This window comes from Neopelma chrysocephalum, unplaced genomic scaffold (assembly GCF_003984885.1).
Source record: "Neopelma chrysocephalum unplaced genomic scaffold, ASM398488v2 Primary Assembly neopelma1_42, whole genome shotgun sequence".
In the NCBI taxonomy this organism is placed as follows: Eukaryota; Metazoa; Chordata; class Aves; order Passeriformes; family Pipridae; genus Neopelma; species Neopelma chrysocephalum.
The window spans coordinates 7,852,844-7,874,411 of record NW_020897700.1 but is presented as its reverse complement, the minus strand read 5'-3'; the positions used below and the strand labels follow the sequence as shown (position 1 = coordinate 7,874,411).

General features: G+C 36.7%; 1 protein-coding gene across 7 annotated transcripts in view; it reads right to left on the bottom strand.

Annotated features, from left to right (window-relative positions):
- SORBS2 (sorbin and SH3 domain containing 2) overlaps positions 1-21,568 on the bottom strand; it is a 156,179-nt gene that overhangs the window by 118,359 nt on the left and 16,252 nt on the right. For 6 of the 7 annotated variants that reach the window (XM_027676573.1, XM_027676590.1, XM_027676582.1 and 3 more), the window contains exon 2: positions 15,107-15,234. The gene's annotated coding sequence lies outside the window, so the exon portion shown is untranslated. Of the gene's footprint in view, positions 1-15,106; positions 15,235-21,568 lie in introns of those variants that run through there. The other variant, XM_027676588.1, reaches the window with a different exon arrangement.

Here is a 21,568-nt window from a genome sequence, read left to right as displayed (position 1 = left end):
GTCAAACGATTTCCAGTCAGAGAATTTGAAATCTTTGCCTTAGTTCTCCCTGAACACCTGTACCTTTTTAATCAACAGTAAAAAAATATTTCACAATGACAGCATCTTTCTTAACAGACTGGTGCTTTTAATAATAATGTACTGCATTGCTGGTTTTGCAAGTAAACTTCTGACAGGAATGCTGGATGCGTAAATGGTAGGCTAACTTGCATTGTGTAGGAGAATCCAGATGCTTTTGCCTCCTTGTGCACAAGGAATATGGTTGTTTTGGGCATAAGCAGCTCAACTGCAGCAGGACTACACATCCAAGACATGGTATAGCTTTCAGAGCTGTGAATTCTAGTAAGAACAAGAGCTCAGAACAAAATCATAACCACCTAAATTCATATAGGAAAGTGTTTTGCTAATAAATGGAAACAATATGAAAAAGTATTCTCTAATAAAAAGGAATTCATAAGGTAGAAGCTATTACATCATCAGTAGTGCTGCTGCACTTGACACATGAAATGAGGTATTGAAATTAAAAAAGTAATTACAGTAATTATTTGTACTTTAAAAATCATTATGAGGAAGGGAAGCATGTAATTAATTTTTAGCCTTTAAGACACAGGAACTATCAAAAGACAAATCTTTAATTTTGTGAGACTTCTTTTAAGAGAATGGCTGAGACAATCTCTTGGACAATAGTGTAAGTGTTTACAGGCCAAAACACCTGAAAAACCTACCCCTACTCTCTAGGATAAGGTAGGAGTCTACACCATAGAGTTTCTTTTTTTTTTTTTCTTCACAAAATTGAAAATTAAAGATAGCTTTCTCTAAATAAAATGCCCTCCACAACAACTACTAATGACTTGATTCTACAACGAAATCCAAGCCTATTCCCTCTTGCTAGATGCACCTGAGATCCTGATGGGACACAAGTCATCACAGATACTGTCCTGTGGAGAACTTAAATAAACAAGCAGGAACAACGTTGGAGGAATCCCCTTCATTATCTTAGAATCACAGAATCATTAAGATTGGAAAAGACCACTAAGATCATTGAGTCCAACTGTTAACCCAGCACCACTGTGTTCACCACTAAACCAAGACCCCAAGTGACACATCCTCACATTTTTTGAACACTTCCAGGGATGGTGATTCTAACACTTCCCTGGGCAGCTTGTTCCAATACCTGATCACCCCTTCTGTGAAGATTTTATCCTAATATCCAATCTTTATGGTTAAACATAATCAACATCGCCAAACTGCTTCTAATTTGTTGGTTTTCAGATGTTTCATATAATTAATACATTTTAAGTCCATATTTTTTTGTGTCACTGCTCATGTTAAGTTTTTCACCTACTTCAGAATGTAACAGCTTTCTTACTTATTGCATCCTAAGTTTCTAAACTCACCAGCATTTAAGACTGCAGCAGAAAACAGTACAATTGATATCAATAAGCAAATTCCACATGCACAGTACAAGTTTCAAAAGTTTTAATTATCAGTTTCTGACACTACTTTAGAGATGGTGTGTGAAGTCACTTCTATGTTTAATGAAAATGGTATAGTAAAATTTGAGATATACCCAATTTGTGTAAGGGATTCCCAAAAGTCCATATAAGCTATGAATATTTTATATTCTGTGAACACTCTTGATTTTTAAAACTCCAGTGGCAAAATTATCAAAACAGTAATTTGCAGTTTGTTCTCCAGGTTTTACTGTACAGCAAAATTTAATTTGGGGTTTGAAATGTACACTATCTCTGTGTTTTTAAGTTCATATTTAACCCATTCTCAACCCATTCTGCTTTTTAGGGTGATAGAAGGCATGGTGATGATTTTTTAAAAAATAAAATAATGGCTAACCTACCATTGCATTAGTGAGCTATATATCAAGAAACTATGCAGCTAAACACTGGCCCTCCTGGCTGCCAGGGCACCACTGACTCCTATTCAACTTTTCATTGACCAGGACCCCCAGGTCCCTTTCCATGGCACTGCTTTCCAGCATCTCATTCCCCAGTCTGTACGAACATCCGGGGCTGCCCCATCCCAGGTGCAGAATCCGGCACTTCCCTTGTTGAACTTCATGTGGTTGGTGATTGCCCAGTCCTCTAATTTGTCCAGGTCTCTCTGCAGGCCTCCCTGCCTTTGAGGGAGTCAACAGCTCCTCCCAGTTTTGTGTCCTCTGCAAACTTGCTTAGTATCCCTCTCAGTTCAAGATTTGCTATAAAACCCAGCTAAAATTTTGTTAAGGAAGCATCCTAAGCACGCATTGATGACTAAACAGCAGCCTTGTAACTAACTTAGTATATGGGGTAATATACAGTTGCCTTGACAGAAGCATGAATGGATACTTATTTCTGCTCAGGGGACTGGGAAAGCCATCTACTGTGACGAATATCCTGTCGCTTACCACATCCCTACTAATTTTTTAGGAGCAGTGATGTAAGATGACAGTCTAAACCAGGTTTTCTTCCATATTAGTTCATTCACAGTTCATCTGAGCAGCTTAAAAAAGGCACTTCATATTAAACACAATCACTTTGATCATTCTTCATTCACAGCTGCAGAATTAAAAACAGGGCAGTTCAAGAGTATGGGAAGATGTGGTTTATCTGGGAGATTTCTCTACTTCAGTGTGCTTTTATTGACTTTCTGTAACCCTGTACCTTGTGACTGATTTGTTGTTGCTTGTGCTGAAACGGAGACCAGAGTTGCACTGGCAATTTTATCTTTGTGTAGGTCAATCAGTAGAGGTCATCAGCACCCAACTAGATCCTACCTGAAGAGAACAGAGGAATAAATGCACCCTATTTGAAATCAATTTACTCCATATTTCCTTAAATACAGTCCTTTGGGAAAAAATCCTCCAAGCAGAATTAAAAAGATATAGTTAAATAATGGACTCATTTTGGCAGAAGAACTACTGAAGAGGTGTCTGCCTTTCCAGTCATTCCAATTCCAGTGCTAGAGTTATCACGCTTATCATTGAAATAAGCTGCATTCAGAGTATCGCACAAGCAGTTACCCTGTACAAAATAAGCTTTTTACTGATAAAGCAAAACTTTAATATTAAGAATGATTACTTTTGAAACATAAGCAAAAAATATGGAGGAAAGGGGAAGATTTAGATACAGTTCTGACAGAAGAGAAAAATAAAACATAGCCTTGGAATAGGCTTTTTTTTTTTTTTCATAGAATCTTAAAATGGTTTGGGTTGCAAGGGCCCTTAAAGTTCATCTACTTCCAACCTCCTGACATGGACAGGGAACTTTCCACTAAACCAGGTTTCTCAGAGCCCCATCCAGCCCGGTCTTGAACACCTCCAGGGATGGAGAGTCCGCAAGTTCTCTGGGCAATCTGTTCATGTGTCTCACAGTAAAGAATTTCTTCATTCTATTCCCCTTTGTCCTATCACTACACGGCCTTGTGAAAAGTCCATCTCCAGCCTCCTTGTAGGCCCTCTTTAGGTATTGGAGTTGAACAGCCCCAACTCTCTAATCCTGTGTTCATAGAAAAGATGTTCTAGACATCTGATAAAAAAACCAAACCAAATCAAACACCCCGGGACTAACTGGAAGTCATTAATGACTTCAGGTGAGAGGAATTTCACGGCTCAAGGAAAGCAAAGAGCCTGGCTTCCAAATTAGTGTCTCTACAGCACGGGGCACATTCTCTGTGCAATGCTCTGGCACCTAAGTCATCCACACATGTGCAAATGCTAAGACAAGACAAGGTCCCAACACTATGTGCCAGCTATGAAGCATCTCATGCAGTACCCTGCCTCAAAATGTAGAAAAAGCCTCTCAGCTTGAAGATGTCCAGATAGTAAAATATACAAAAAAACTATTGCATACATGCAAGGAGGTTTTGTATTACATATTTTAACTTCATATGGTTACTTGACCTAGGTAAACCTGGTATTTTCTGCATGACAGTCATGGTAGCATATACCACCTAACAGTGATTTCCCTAAATCTTCAAGTAATCTGTTCTTTCAGCGGTAAAGGTGAAAAAAAGATGTGTGTGGGCCATGCAGTGGCCTGAAGGTAAGTAACTCAGTCTAACTTTTAGTGAGGACAGATAATTTCCCATGTTTCATCCCTGTCTATCAAAAGAGATCAACAAAGCTTTCCTCAGAAGGCAATGACAGGCAAATATCAGAACCTGCCTGTCTCTTTGACAACACTGTTCTTTCACACATTAAAGCAGTCACGGAGAATGGCCCAAGTAGGCTAGAGTTATCATTTCTTAATACCACCTTTATCTTCTGCTATAAAAGCTGACAGTATGAATTATATAAAAATGCTACTGCAATCTAATTTTATTAATCAGGAAGCAGATTCTGTTAAACTGTACAACTCTGAGGACTCTTACAATAAACACTCATGTATACTCAATGGCATATTCAGTGGAAAGACTACTGATCTGAAACTACTAGTGTATATTACATCTGAAGGTTGTGTACAAACCAGTAATTTTTTTTTTCCCATTTCCTCCAAAGGCTACCAAGGACAAGTTACACAGTTCTGAAATTAGCTCGACTTAGTCCAAGATCCTGCCTTCAGCACATGAAAGGTGCATCTCCTTTCCCTGGCACTTCTGCTTCTCCTGTGTTATGTCTACTGATCACTTGATGTGAGATAAATAAGAACTAATACTGCAACTAAGACCGAAAAGTAACACCTGTTTTTGCATATATATTTTCAGTTAGATAAGTGTTATATTGATTTAAAAATTATTTGGAAAATGGAGGGATATTTGGTCTGCAATCCATATGCACTTCATATGCAAGGCAGTTCAAAGACTAACAGTTCACTGTGCCTCTAGCCTAATGTCCTTAATTGTACCCTTAAAAACAAGCAACTAGTCAGACAAGCTTGTCCAAGACTTGGTATCAGCTGTCAACCTAGTACTTCTGCCTAGATCAGGACTTCATCATTCCAAAGAGTTGGCACACTGAGGAAGCTGAGGAATGACAACTGACTAAACACATAAGTTGCTTTACACAGGGATCTAGCACTGAATAATCTGGAGAGACAGTTTGTCTTAATATTTCAACTTATACCATCTCCTGCCAGATTATTCAAAATTTTTTTCTAATATAATGCTATTCAACTTTCAGTTTTAAACAAACAGTAAAAAAGATTCCATTCTTAGCTACACAACCTTTACACTGCTCTAGACACTGAACTTCAATAATATCCCTACTGCTATGCAACAGCAAAAGGAAGAGATTAAGAAATGGTCACAAAGGTGAATGAAGGTATTTAAATAAATTCTGACATTAAGAACACGGACAAACTCCATTACTTACCCGGACTCGGAACTAAAATCCACCTGTTACTTCCAAAGAATAATGGTCTGCCTTGTTTGTTACAAACACTACACTCTGTATCAAAAGCTCACCAGGAAGCCAAAACAGTAACAAGTTTTACATTGGTATTGACTTCTAATGTGTCATTGCTTCATCAAAGCTACCCCCAATCTCTAAAATACAGTAACAGGAAACATAATAAGTTATCAAATAACATCAAATTTGAAAGATAACTTGAAATTAAGATGCAAAGTTAGCAGTAGAGATTGAGTTCAAGTATGCTGTCTAAACAGAACAAATTCCTCACAAGGACTATTTTCATTACCAGTATTAAGTATCTGTCAATGTGAAAGGTAATACTGTTGAAAAATAAATATTTTCTAATACAGGGTCAGGCAGAAAACAGTAATGCTGCACCTCTGAGAACCAAGCAATTGAAAGCTTACACTGACAAAGTCTATTTTGCAACAGCATCCCTATTCACCCAAGCATCCCTGAAGCATCTGACAAATTTCTTCAGATAAGATACCATGTCTACCATAAGGCTGAAATGCCCTCACTTTCAGAAAAGTAAATTCAATCAAGATTGAAACTGGCTTAACGCTTGTGTTCACATAGAGTTAAATGTCCATTTGACAATCACTAAAATATTTGCACCATTAAAAAAATTAAGACAACTTCCTGCTTCCTTCCTTTCCTTCAATTAGGCTTTCCTCACACATAACAAACTTTACCCTTTACACCTACTGATGGATTTATAGGACTTGCTACTGGTGTTGCTACAAGGTTCCCTTAGAGGATACAGGTATATCCTGAGGCACACCAGTGGCTGGCCTTTCCTCATCTCTGCAGGGCAGCCTCTAGCATACCAGTGCTCTCCAAGGCACAGCTCTGGAAACCCACGCTGAAGCTTTCAAGCTGACAGGCAGAAAACATCTACAGAGCAAAATAGATGACTGTACCAAAGGTCTTAATGAAGCTAATGAAGTTCTCCACCCTTTCAGGCAACGAAACTGCATCCCAGCAATTAATGAGCAGAATGTTTGATGGTACCATGATGGTGGTTTGGCATATTTAAATAAAGCAGCTAGCAGTAATGTCTCTGATAAAAATCTTGATTAGAACAGTATATTATTCTTGGTTCCAAGAAAACTTTTTCACTGGAATCTTAGTAGGCAGGCATAGCAAATACGAAAGCAAAGGAAACCTTTTAAAGGATTAAAAGAATAATAAACATGTCCTCACTGGCAGTTGAACTGCAAAAAGCAATGAACTTGTAACCCAAGGACGAAAACTGCCACTGAACATTGACCAATAATGGTAATGCTGGAGAATATGATGAAGTCAGCACTAAAGTTAGAGCAGTTACTTTCCTCTAGACTGGAGAATCTAGAGACATAGTTCGACGTCTCATGGTCCCTCAGCATGAACACAGGCAAAGAATAAAGTATCAAAGTTGCAATATGCACTTGCAATACAGACAAGAAAATGCAACATGCATTTGAGCAACAATATTTTAATAGTGAAAATATTCCTCATTTCATCATTAGTTAGAAAAAATTATTTAGGGAAGATTTTTTTTAGTTTTATATTGCATCCTCATAACCGATTTTCTACTTCCTCTATTTTTTTAGCTATGATATCCATGGAATGATAAATACCATCCAAACAGCTGAGCCCTCACGACATGCCCTCAAATAGTTGTGTCTTGTTATGGCTCTATCTAGTTAAGTTATTTTCAGCAAAGGTCATCAAGTTCTGAAGTCCATTAGAAAACAAGAAAAACAAAAAAATCCCAGTTTTATATCTATCACAGCCATCAAGGCACAATTATTCTAAAAATGATATTTGATGAGCAGCCTGAATTAACTGTCAAGATAAGTCCATTCTTATGGAGAAAAAGATTTCTGTTGTCGTTGTTGTTATAGCTTGTTGTCCTTTTCTCTTCCCATAAATCCATATCCATAGCTAAATCTATGCTCTAATTCAGAAATCAGATAATTCTCATGCAGGTCATTATGTTCAGAAATGAGCCTATTTACAAAAGCCCAAAGACATCTGGTTCAGAAGAAGGTCTTTATACTGCAAATTTTGAGGTATGACATATAAGCGTAATTCTTCACGCTCTAACTGTACCTGCACGTCTTCCAATTGAGTGCTAATCCAGTGAGAAGTTTCACCTGTCACAATTAAACCAACATGTATCTTGTAAATATGCATTTCAATTTTGAAGTGTAATTATGCCTCATAGATTGCCTAGAGAAAAAAAAGTCCTGTATTTATGCCACAGAAAATGTTTGGAATGAAGTGCAAAAACAAAACCATCCTAGCTTCAATTAATATACCTTCAGCTGACTCTGACAGAGCAGTTTAATTTTCTTGCTCATTCCAGACACAGAAAAGGCCAGACCAGACTGGAACACCACAAGGTATCATCTCAGGAGATACTGCTTTGCCAGAAGAGAAGTGCCTGTGTCAAATGGACTAAAGCGTTTAACTGACTTCACAAAGACCAAATTGCTATGCTATCCTAAACCATGTGTGATCATTAATTGCCTGGATTAGACTGAAACTAGCAATCTAAGCCTATATGTCCTACATATGCTATTATCTGGGGTTTTGTCCTGATTGCTTCCCCACACATTCTTCACAGTCAAAACATTTAATAACTAAAATGCAGTAATCTATGGTTAGTAATTCTGTAGTGACTTTTATCAATGCCAGCGTGAAAGGCACTTTGCCAATAACAGCATAAAATGAAATAGCTGTCAAAGAACTGACTTAAAACCTAAGCTTTGACATGCCACAGTTCATGTCAGCAGCACAGATATATCCGAAGGGCCAAGCCAGCTACTATGGTCTAAACTGAATGATCTTACACTGAACTTTGAGCTTGTTTTCTTTATTTCCACTTGCCCACAGCAGGACAGTGATTTGCATGGTTCTCCTAGCAAACTTGGTATCGAGTATTAGCACAGGTAGACAGTTTGTAACACTGAATACTCAATTACTCTGCAAGTGCATAGAAGCAGCTGTTTGGGACAGTTTAATTGGCCCAGACATATACATGAATCTTTAAAGCTTTAAGAGTATGAATAACCTTTGTCCAGGCCACTCTGGTTTGTCAGATAATTGACAGACGAATTAGTAAATTCAACGAATAAACATGTTGTAGTAAGTAGTTCAACCAGCTGACTAAAAGGTCTTTCAAACTTGCTCCGTTGTGCTTGCTGGCCTGCAAAGGACTTTCTTAAAGGAGCCTCGATTTTGACTGGAAACAGCTCTCCACCTCTAAGCAAACATTTTGGTCAAGCACGTATTATTGCTAAAAGCAAATATTAGAGCACTGATGTCACACCATTGCTTTTCATTCTACCTGGACACAAAGAATACAAAGATCCAAACATTTAAAAAAAGCATGCTCCTTACCCATGTCACATAACAGTATTTTCAATCTGAAGTAAGCTGGATGGTTTTGTTCAAATTCTGATTAGACGTTGGCACTCGGTTGATTTCAGCTGTTCTACACATTCCTTATTATTTATATGTATTTTAATACCTATCTAGACAGACGCAAATTTTCTTCACTAATCATTTGGTTTTACAACCAGACACTTGGCAGATCTCACTACAGAAATCTAGGCACTATAAGTAATTTGGATGAGACTTCTAGATCACAGGAAGACAGATCAACACCATGCTGACCTGCCGCCTGCCACTTAAGTGTTTTGCTAGAAAACCACCATGCAGTCAGCTGCTACAAAGCAAAAAACCACACAATTATTTCCAAGCCAGTGGATTTAGGTTTATCCTATTTACATAAAGGAGATAAATCAGATGGAGTGGGGAGGCCAGTGTATAGCAACCTTTGCCCTAGAACATACAAACTTCACAGGACATCAAGTTCAAAGTAATTCAGCACAGCCCATTTGCAATACATCTATATGCTTTTTAGGAATTCAGATGTTTGCCTAGTTATACGTTTTTAGCCTCTGAATTCCAAGATTCTGGGATTTTGTTAGGGTTTTGTTTGTTTATTTTTAAAAAGGGCAGTTGATGATGGCGCTTTTCAGAAGCATCACTGTCAAGTCAAAATTGAATTCCAGTCCAAACAGTAGATTAAACCGTGCATCTGCTCAGTTGTAATGAAGATTCTTTCATTGTACGCAAAGTCATTAGTGTAAAATGCTTTGCATGAATGTATTATTAGCTACTCCAATAGGTATCACTATGGAATGGTAATACAGCTTACAACATTCAGTTCTTGCATTACAGGTAGGCTTCTAGAGACATGCCTATAGATACAGTCAGAACATACTTTAAGGAAGATTTTTCAAAAGCTTTCAATACCATCTTAATTCTGCTTCCAGAGGTCATTTTTAATCACTGTTTTTGTCACAGGAAAAAGCAGTGTCTTTCAGTAAATTACAATGTCCCCAGACTTTAAGGCCACAGAATCTAAGTTTTTTGTTTAATGCACAGTCACATTTCACAGCCTCGTTTTTACGAAGACTTAAAGAAGTTTTACTCTCACTTTTAAACTGTTACTTTGGGCCTGAGCTGTAACATTCCAAAAATAATCAGCTTCCCTTTTCAGCACTGGAAAGCTCTGTGCAGGATACAGAGGGAAAGTGGGAACCAGAAGGTGATTTTACACATTTGGAGATTCAATGGACCTCTGAGAGCAAGTTCCAAGTGCCTTTATTTGGCTAATCATCACTGTGGAAAGATTAACTAGCTAATTCTGCATATTGAAGGCTAGGAAAACTCTTGAAAAATTCCTTTCACTGGTCAGAACTCAACTGTACTGAAAGACTAAGTGTTACCAAGACAGAGGAACTGGCTCTCCAGATCAACTGTCCCTTTACATGAGCAACATAGCTTACCTTCTCACTCTCATCTCCTCTGCCCCCTTCCCTCACAGGAAGCAAATAAGACAATAGCATATTCTGGATCTCTTTCCCCTCACATGATGTGGGGTGCACCAGTCCTAGTTCCATTTCCATCTGAGGAACCATTTCCAACGGTTGAGGGTGGATAGGGAAGGGGTTACTCCAGCACCAGGGGTTTCTTCAGGTCCTGGACGCTGGAGGGGTTAGGTGCTCCCCCTCCCCCCATCCACGTGGTCCCATGGCAGCCACAGACAGCACACGAGACTTGGAGAGGAGGCCAGAGAGAGAGTTTTATTGTTGGGGTGGTTACATTTATAGGGTTTTGGAGGATTCACAGAGTGACCAATTACAGGGTCAGGGGGCTTACAGGACACCCAATCACAGGAAGGGGTTAACAACCAATAGGAAAGGGTTAACAAGGTCCAATGAGAAGACTTCTTGATATCTTCTCAGGACATTTCTGAAAAAGAGATAACAGTTGTCCTGGGGGGTCCTGGGAAGAAGCAGCAGTGACTTTGCAGAAACACAAAAAGCCATCTTGAAACATATTTAAACCACAGCTTCTCATACAAGGCAGATTCACTGCTACATCCATATTATTAGATCTATTAACTGTTTCTCTCTGCTGTTCTTATTTCAATTTTCTTTGACTTTGGAGAAGAAATTCACTACTTTCCAGAAGGTTCAGAGACCTGTTACGGATTCAGGGTCACACATACAGTTCTCTACCGCATCCAGCTGCACCTCATCTCTTAGCTCACTTAGATCTATCAAGTTGAATCACACAAGTAAGTGAATCCTATACAGGTGCCTCATGGTGCACTTGCGAAGTTGAGAATCTACTTGCACAGAGGAACTTGTTGCTTGGACTTTCAGCTTCAAAGGATGGAGCTGCTACTACATTTATCACTTGCTTCTGCAGAGACTAGGGAAGATAGTCACGTTAAAAGTCTCATTTGCACCAGGATAGTTCCTTTCTAAATGCATTTGTATTAAATGACTGTTATAGGGAACCTTTCAGGGGAACAAGTCACTAGCAGTCTCAAGTGTGGAAGCAACCTTGGGCACCTAGCAGTAAAGATGACACAGCCTTCTAAATTGCATTAAATTTTTAGAGACATAAGCCACTAAGGAAACACACCAATTCTCAAGCCACTAATATTATGGAGATAAATGCAGTCTTACATACATAAACTCATAATGCCTTATGTGAGCCAACCTGAAAACAGATTAAAGCATACCTATTAGATTACTGAGGACGAGACAGTGCTTAAAAGCACGCTTTTGTCCTTAAAGTACAAGCACACAGGTGGGGGAGGTTGGACCAGATGACCTCACTGTGCTTCCTTCCAACCTTATCCATTCTGTGGTTCTGTGGCCAAACAGGGAAATTCTCTATCGTATATCATGCAACTTTATTACCAAATCAGTATTTTTCAAACTTGACTTAACACAAGTTAGAGTAAAATGTAACAAAGCTTGAGGGAAAAGTGAAAATTAAACTATTCATTGTTTCATATGCAAAAAATACTTGCTTTTGACTGTGAACTTTTCCTTTTTTTTTATGGAAAAGGAATTATTTCAAAGTTGCAGAATCTGAAAAATGATAATCTAAAAGACTGGGTTTTTTATCTAAAAGACAGTGAGTATTTTAGAAAGGTTAAGCAACCAACAGCTTGGACATTATATTTAAAATTATTAATTCTGACAAAAGATGTTCATTACTGTACTTGAGTATTAATAAACTAATTAATTTTACTCTCTTCCCCCAAACCACAGAATAATGATGATGAGCAGAGGCTACTGTGAGAACCTAGGAATCCTGCCAGTTCCTATTTCATTTGGATATATCAAAAGGCTAAGCATAGCCTAAGCTCCAGAGCCAACAAAGATACACTGCCATCTTACATTACTGCAGACAGAAGATAACCACAAGGTCATAAAAATTCTATCCCTCTAGAGCAGCTAGTTACATACAGAATCACATCACAAAAGTTTCCAGAGCTATCTCCTGCCATCTGAGAATGTCACATGGCCAGGTAAGTCTGCAGACACAACTCACAGGTCTCACATATGAATACACATGCCCTCAAGTATCTCCAATTTGGTATATTCCCAGTCTGAGGTTAACGTAAGAAAGAGCTGACTGCATGATGGCCTTCTTCTCAAATTGATTTCCTCTATCAGCAGGTCTTCCTTTCCAGTTTTCAAAACACCTTTTTCTGCTCCAGCATTGTCACATACTAAACCCATGCACTTTCAACATAATATTATGATCTGCTGATCAAAGATCAATATCCTATACAGAACAGTCACCATAAAACCCCATTGTCATCAATAAATGAACTGAACTTAAGACCACACAGTGGAAGCAACATTGACACATTGTGACTGAACCGCATACTAATTCAAGGTCTTTCTAAGCACAAAGCTTTTGGCAGGAAATCTAAGCTATCATGATCCTTTGTTTCCTAAGGTAACAGTTCAGTAATAGCAAATATTGCTTGGAAAACACTTATACTGGCAAGAAGAAAACATTTTCTGAGACACTTCGATGAAATTCTATCATAAAATGCTTACAGATACACTTGCCTCCCACCCCTCTATTTGAGCTCACAAAGACAGTAAGGAGGAACACATTTATGTAACGAAAATTGTTCTAATTGAGCCTTTTTTCTTCACACACAAAGAATTAAAAACAACAGTGTTAGGCAGTCCCAAATTTAATAGGTTCCTTGGGACCATATCATTAAGTAAAATGAAAAATCCAAATACAAAAGTTTATTTTTTTCAATGTAACTGACACCCCTTTTGGGAAGTGAACAAAGACACACTGTCAAAAGCAGAAAACTGCACAAAATGTTACCATTTGTTCCCCATGAATGCTGAGGTATACTTACTCAATGAAAGAAATTCCACTTCTCTCCTGAGATTTCCTCCCTTTAGCTGAATTTTGTGCCAAGTTCACTCAGTTAAAGATTGGGTTGTGTTAGCATGCCGGATACAAGTTCCTGTTAGTCAGCTCTGTTACTTAGTCAAAAATTAAGTGCCAGGTATATAGTAACTTCAATGTTAGGAGAATTAAAAAATGATCACTAATAGACCATTATTGGCCCTTACTTTAAACAGTTCAAGCATTGTTTTTAATTGAAAATACTTGGTACATATTTTTGTCTATTATGCAGCCTAATCGTGTACAATTTCTCCTCCAGTTATGTTTTTGGACATGTTAAGGGATCACAGATTTCTAAATTGCTCTGAAATGACTTAAGTTCCTTCAGAAGCTTCAGGTTTTAGTGAAGCAATTCTCAGGCAATGAATTCATCAATATAAGACAAGTATTCTCTAAATTGCGGTCAAAAGAACTCAGGAAGGATAGGGTGACTGATCTACAGGACTAAGGAAGCAGCTTTATATGGGACAGTAAGACAAGACTAGGAATAATCTTAAACCAAGAGGAATATAATTTCAATAAAAATATGAGAGGGGAAGAAGAATAGAAACTATCTCTTTTGAAATAAAATATTCCTGGTACTGAAATTCCCATTGTTCCAAGTGGATACCTACATTACAGTAGCAGATATCAATACTCTCAAATATCAGAATAAAACACTATTGCAAAGTTTACAACTGAACCAGACTTGGGTTTATGTTTTATGAAGAACTGTTAAAGAAAATTCTTGATTTCTTTACAAAAGTTTCTGTATTTTCTAACAAGAAGATATGCTTTATGAAATGTATAAATACACTTCAGTTTTTCTCTTTTTATCCAAAAATATGCTGGAAAGCTTTTTACTAAAACTTAAATGAATTGGAAAGCCTCCAAACAGCTATTACGTAAAATTGCTGATCTGTTTTGTTTGGGGTTTTTTCCCTATGAGAAAATAATGTATAACTACTGTTTTACATTAAATATTTGACTAATTTTAAATATTACATAGGGTTTTCAATATATTTTTTGAAACAATCTGATATTAGGGCTATAGCAAAGCCTGCAAAATGAACTATGAGGAACCAGGGCACGCAGTATGTTAGTACACAGTAATTGTGGTAAACCAAAGCATAGCAGCATATGTGATCAGATGGACTAGGTATATATAGGCTGCCATCTAATGCTAGCCAACTGCTTAGAAAAGCCACAGCATAGAGCAAAAAATCTTTTGCTCTTCCAAGATTTTCTTCATTTTTATTGCAATAAAGAATAAAAATAGAAGGTAGAGGATAAAACTTTTTTCGTTTGGGTCAAACTCAGTTAATATTTCATAATCAAAGGAAAAAAATTTGTTTCAAGATGTACAATCAAACCCAAAGAAATGGTAAGCCATAAATATCTTTAAAAGAACCATTAGAGAATTATATGATCAATTAAAGACTGCTGACAAGTATGCTTACTGTCCTATGAAATAGGCACATCACCAAGAAAAAGAAACCATTGTATTAGAGAACATCAACCTATTTTATCTACACAAGATGAAACTAGCAATCAATGAGACATAAATGAATTGTTGGTAAAGCTTATTTTTAAACTCCGACTTGACATAGAATATACTTTGCAATACAAATTCTTAAGTTAATTAATTAAATACAGAACATTCAAACAGGTAAATAATTTCAAGACAGAACAGTCACCACTTATGTTTTAAAACATTTAATGCCTTCATTACAGCAAACTAAAAACAAAGTACTACATAAACGACTAAACCCCCACTTACACCAAAGTACTGTTTTGAAGTTTGTAAAAAGCAGCACAGTAATGCCTTTAGAGATTAGTCTTTGTACTTGATACAGAGCATGCAGCAGAACTACTAGCAAACAGAAGCTGGTTTTCTCTGAACACTAATTAGAAACTCAAGAATGCAAGTCATGAGGGGAGGAAGAAAGACAAATCTTTAAGAAAAGTATGGCTTACCAGACAGATGAGTTTAGCTGTGTCTCAAATGCAGCAGAAGTAAGAAATTTCTGTATATGTAGACCTTGTTGATTTAGCCCTTTATGAAAGTTTCTCTCGAGAAATTAATTTAATTCACATGCAAGAGTCTGGAAAAGAAGAAGAGAAAGAGTGTGAGCTGCTGACTGATGTTTTTGTTCTAAGAACATTTGAGCTATTTTCAGCAGCAATGGGCTTGCCTACTATCGAAATGAAAATGCAATACAGAATAAGCAGCCTCCCAACTCAGGCCAAAGAAAATCAGGAAATCCATAGCAAAAAAACTTTGTTCATTGTCCAAATTTTCATTTAAAGAAACAGAAAGCACAGGGAACAATGACTATTGATGAACAAAAAAAAAACCCTGTTAAAAGGAAATCAGGGACCTTGAAGACTACTACCTTTAGTTCAGAAAATGAACCACCATGGATATTTTTTAATGTGAAAACCACCTTTTGAGTCTGGTTTTATCTGAAGATGTTTTGCGTTCTTTACACAAGGGTTAATCTGAGATAGAAGTTCTATTTGCATTTAAGTCCATCATTCACGAACAGAACAAATCAGTTTGCCAAGACTGAAGCCAGTTGTTTGTTTCTAGTCTGCATTTTAAGTTTTCGGTTTCAGCAACAGTGCTATATTGGAAGCTAAGTGACCTGAAGTTGCTGTCACTCCATTCTTTTCTGCCAGAGCCATTCAGTGACATAAGTATCTCCCTGCCCTCCTCTGTCACATCACTAACCAATCAGCTTACCCTCCCATAGTGTAAAAATACTGGGAAACTGAAAGCATCAATACAAATTAATGACTCTAGGAAAAGACCCAAAACATCCTGATGGGTACATAAAAGCTAATTAGTTTGCAGTTTAAGACAACACAGATAAAATAAGTCAGTGGAAAATCACCACGGTTATTTAATTTTTTGCAGCTCCTTCTGGTGGAGGAAGAAGTTTCCAAGAAATCCCCCTATATAACTTTCCTCTAGATCTCTCAGCAATTCTGACAAGCACAACTTCTATTTGCTCCATCAGAAAAACTTCTCATATGTCATCACACTGTTAGGCTCTGCCACTGAAAATCTCATTACTTTTGTTCAAGGAAAAATTATGAGACTTAGACTTACTCTGCTCAAAACCTAAAACAGGCTGGTGTGGCAAGATTACAAAATGTTTCAATATCTGTTACATTTCCAATCAATTCTACTTAAGCACACTCATTTGAAAACATTTTAAAACACTATGGGTCACCCTAATTTCTGTTCTATTTGTGAACAGTAGACATTTGGAAGTTACAGTGACACATCAAAGAAGATGTCAGACACACAGGCTATTTAGTAAACTATTAAAAGAGTAAAGCAAAGCTCATTGTTACAAACAAACACAAAAAGCATACTTTTTTTCCTGAAGACTCCCATAAAAATCATTAGCTATGAAACATTTATAACAATAATGAAAAAGGTGCTGAGTGTGCAAATATAGCACAAATTCTTTCTGGGTTAGCTCAAAAGCATCCTTTCCATTTGATCTCAGCTATTTTTAGTGCTATTGCAGTTAAGAGCAGCCACAACAAACCCCACAAACTCTAAATACCAACTTGTTAAATTAATCATTATTGCTGCTCCATTCCAACTCTCTAGTTTAAGACCACTATTTTACTGCAAAACTAGTTCAGAGAAGTTAAAAAGCTCAGTTTATATTTAATTTGAGTTTCATGAACAAAGAGATTTAAGGACTCCAATAGCTTAAATTTCAGATAATGTGTGAGTTCTAGCTAGCTTGAGAGCTATAATGGACAGGTGAAACATTCAGTATAGTTTGCAAATAAATAAAGACCTGTATCTATCAGATCACCAGTGTCAGATGCTACTTTACCTAGCTATCCATAATGCTTTCATCTGGTGGTTACAAGCTAAATCAACAAATATCCACATGTCAATTACTAATACTACACAAATACAAAACTAGAAGAATGTGTTAAAATAATTATTAGCAGTACCAATTTACCACTGAAATAATATAACACACAATGCTTTGCAGAGCAGTATTTCTTTTCTGAGGTTTTTTCTCAGAAAGCAGATTTACCATTAGCTGATTCAACATTAGCACTTAACCCATTTTGGTACCTTGTTTCTTCATGCACTCTCTGCAACTGTATTTGTGTAAATTACTGTTTTTCAATTAGTATTTATAGCATTTACATAAGCACTATTTCAGTATATACTAAGATGTGCTTTAACTGGATCAGATCATCTTTATCTACAGGAAACATTAGATGTCAGAAATATCATATATACCATCTAGGTCTCAAAGAAAAATATATCTGTATGCTAATTAGTAAAACTAATATGTCACTACCACCAAGATCGTCACCTTATGCTTTTCAGAGACTGACAAAAATCTCTTTCATTTTATGGACATCAGCAACATTAAAATCAAGAATATAATTTCTTTAGTGGCCCACTGCAGTGCGATTTAATCAATTGCTGGTATTAAACAATTCAAACATGACATAGAAGTGTACAGTTCACACTGCTAATGTAGGTACTTGGTGCAGGTCTCCAGGAGCTCCATGACCAGACACTACAGCACAGAGATTCTCATAAACCAGAAGAAAAAATCTTCATAGATAAGAGATACCAAAAATTGTTTAAAATACTGATAGACAAGAGAGTTGCATACCTGCTTCACTGCACAGGTTCATATAAAGGAAACCTTTTCTAAACCTAACCTTTCAAACACAGTTGAGTCACCGAAGCTTCAGAGGGAATGGTTGAAGAAGAATCCTCTGTTTGAGAAGTCTCTCTGTACATTTCAAGATAAATACCGCACAGCCTGGTGTAATGACTGCTTTCTCCTTGTATTATTCTATTCACATATTTTAATAGTAGTGCAATACCTTCTAGTAATACGATAATATGTCTAAATGAATTGCACATTACCTGCCTCAGAAAGAAACAAGGAGTATGGATAAGATTTCTTTCATTTTTTTTTTCCAAATAACCATATTTCTTCGATTTCAACAGAACAGATAACTTTAAATGAATTTGACATGAGAGAATGGAAGTACAATGCATGCACTCTGCATTTGCAGAAGTCTCTCTTGAGACCACTTCAATCTCTGAAATTAGTATTTTAGAGATTACAGAAAAAAACTATATACAGAAGGAAAGCTATCAATCACGTTTTGTCCCAGACTTCAGTTAGTCTTGCAAATGTCTTAGACATATATGAACTTGAAGGATCTTACAAATAAGACATTTTCTCAATGTCCCGCGTGCTTTCAGTAGCTTCCACTGTTGAAAAGCAATGTAGCTATGAAAAAGTGTGGCCATTCTCCTGGACATGATGGAATAACTTGTTACACATACATCATATATAGCATTACTTGTGGTGGTTCCTATATAATGTAACATAAAAAACCCCATACATGAATGCATGCGCTAACTGAACCTAGGGCCAGGAATGCCTAAATTCAAGCAAATGCATCATATTCCTATAAAGTCAAAGGATGAAAATAGGTGGGAAAAGATTAACCCCCAGCAACATCAGTTTAATTTCTAGAGTTCACACAGATGTTAGCATTTAAAGTTTGGCATCATCAAATGAGTTGTAATCAGCTTTCACCCATGCTCAGTATGAATATGCTCAGGAATTAAAGGGTGACAGTGGTCACAAGTTGGCCAGAACATGTACCTGAACAGTCTGTTTCTTGAGAATTGAATTAAGGTTCATTAGTCAACATCTCATTTAGAACATTTCTGGTCTATTTCACTCATATCTGACACAAGATATTTATAATTATCATAAAACTACTAAAAGGTTATTTATTGATGGTCAGTTTATACTTTTTCTCCTACTTAATATATTAGGAACAATCATTATGTGTTAGCACAGGAAACCTGGTATAAATTTCTCACCAATAAGAGCTTCATTTTTATTTATAAACTTCTTCATAAAAGTCATGATAAATTTCCATTAACTACAATAATTGAGACTTGACTGAGGACTAAGAGATAGGAAACTTTTAGGTAGGAAAGGACTGCAGACAGCTGTCTTCTACATCAACAGTTCTTGCCCCTTCCCCTATAATTAAATGCACTTGGCATCCTAGCCAGGTTACTTCTAAATACATCTTGATGCCCAACGTTGTCATGCATACCTCAGCTTCCTGTTATGGCAGTAGCTTAAGAACTGTCATATTAGAACAACAGCACATGTAACAATGACTACAAATGCACATGCAGTTTTCTTTAGTTAGATATATATAAAAAGGTAGTTCGAAAATTTTCTAGACCATCATATAAAATAGAACTCCTAAAAAACCCTCAACATTAAAAACACCATATAAACAACAAATTCTGAATTCAATCTATTATATATTTCAATTCAATCTATATATATTTCAATCTATTGAAAAATAAACTGACTTAAGCTTTCAGAACATAGGATTCAACATTTCAAGAAAGAATGTGCAGGTAATCAAGTTACTGTGATAGTTACATTTAACACTTTCCTAACCCTAAAGAAAATAACTTACCTCAACAGTGATTATGTTAAAAGAGTTCAAAGATTCTCCCAAAGTGGCTACAAAGTCTTGCTCTTACAACCTATCTGTCCCAGCATCCCTGGCATTAGAATCAACAGAGTCAAGACATTTCAAGAAGTGGGAAATTATCTACAAGCCTCAGGGACAGTGAATTACAACCTACGTGAATAGTACAGAAGTGACACCCACAACATTTATCACTGCTTTGTGGCTTCAGAATTCCCACACTGAAACTATGGTTAGAGAATTCTCATCTTTAACAAAACTTTCAAAGGACAGTGAAGTTTGCTGAAGTTCATACTCTGGAATTTTTCTCTTTTTTTTCTTTTATTGCTCTGTTAGCCCATTGGTTTTACATCTAAGAAATTCTGTTCTCCAGTATCTCAGTGTCACAAAATAACTCTCCACATTAGAAAACACTGGAGTGCTCCATCCTGAATAAAGAGGGTTTTTCCATAATTTCCTTCAAATTAGCCCACATCACTGATATAATTAGGTTAATAATAAACTTACTAAACTTTTCTCTCCAGCTTTGGTATAGGAGTGTTTCATCCCTATACAACTCATTAGAAAACTGGGAAGACTGAAAAGAGGAAGCTTGGGATTGTGGATATTTTTCTTACTTGGGTTTCTCAAAAAGCACTCAAGAGCCAGCCAAGAGTTATCAGGCAATTTCTGATCCAGCAGAGTATCCAACCAGCCTTCTGAATTTGTCACAGTTTTACTGATAACTCATGCATTTGAAAGACATGGATCAAGACATCAAGTACAAAGAATCATGCTCTCACTTTATTAGCATGAACTGGTCTTTGTGCAAAATGGCAGATGGTCGATGAAGGGTTGACTCTGCTGTTGTTCTCCAGAACAGCAGACCTGCACTCTCTTTAAAAAGTCACCAACTGTCTTTAGCTATATTCAGTTCTCATTTTTGACTTTGCAATTATGTAAGACTGAAACCACTAGCCAGGGTTTTTTTTGTGAAAGACATTTTGCAAATAAGCAGCTATGCTATAATTTTTAGCGTGTTTAAGAACACCATTATATCATATTGAATCCATTAAAAATTATAATGCCTTTGACTGAGCACCAAATAAGTACATTAAAACATAAGGATAGTCTCGACCTTGAAGTGAAATCCCATGCATTTAAAAAAAGTCTATATTGAAAGCATATTACCTAAATATTTAGAGCCTCATAGTCATCTATTACAATCAATTACAATACTTAAACCAATTCCATATAAATGGTAGCAAAGCATATAACTGCTCTAATAACCATGTGAAAAGCAGCTACAGTCACTGTAGCTATCACTCTGAAACTGGACCAAGAGGATAATATACCTGCCTATTTTGCTAGTAAAACTAACATCCTCTGTTCCAAGAGTAAACAGTTAAAAATGTACTAGGAAATAAATATGAAAAGGCCTTTTCAGGAAATGGGGAACAGAAGCTTATTGTTAATCTCTCTCCTGATACACACCACTAGTCCATTGTTTCAAGAACTTTGTACAAGGTTATTTGTCTTTTATGCCCATTTTCTATTTGAATGTGTTCAACTACTGTGTAAGACTGTGGGTTTTTCTGCAAGGGTACTGGGGGCATCACAGACATATAAACAAGCTAGGACTCTCAATCTGCAACGCTCATTGTGACTTACCAACTCAAATGACAGGGTCTTTTGAGCCCAAATTCAAAGTGACAATTTTTAAAATACATGTTTTACATATGCCCAAATTTCTAAGCATCTGTATGACTTTTAACAGTAAAGTTACCTAAGTTACCAAGCAAGCAATGTCTCACCTTCAGCACAGTGAAACCACTATGGTTACAGGTGTCCTGTACAAACTTCTGAGGCACAAATATCCGTAAGATTTTCTCAGGTTTTTTTCCCTCTTTATCAAAA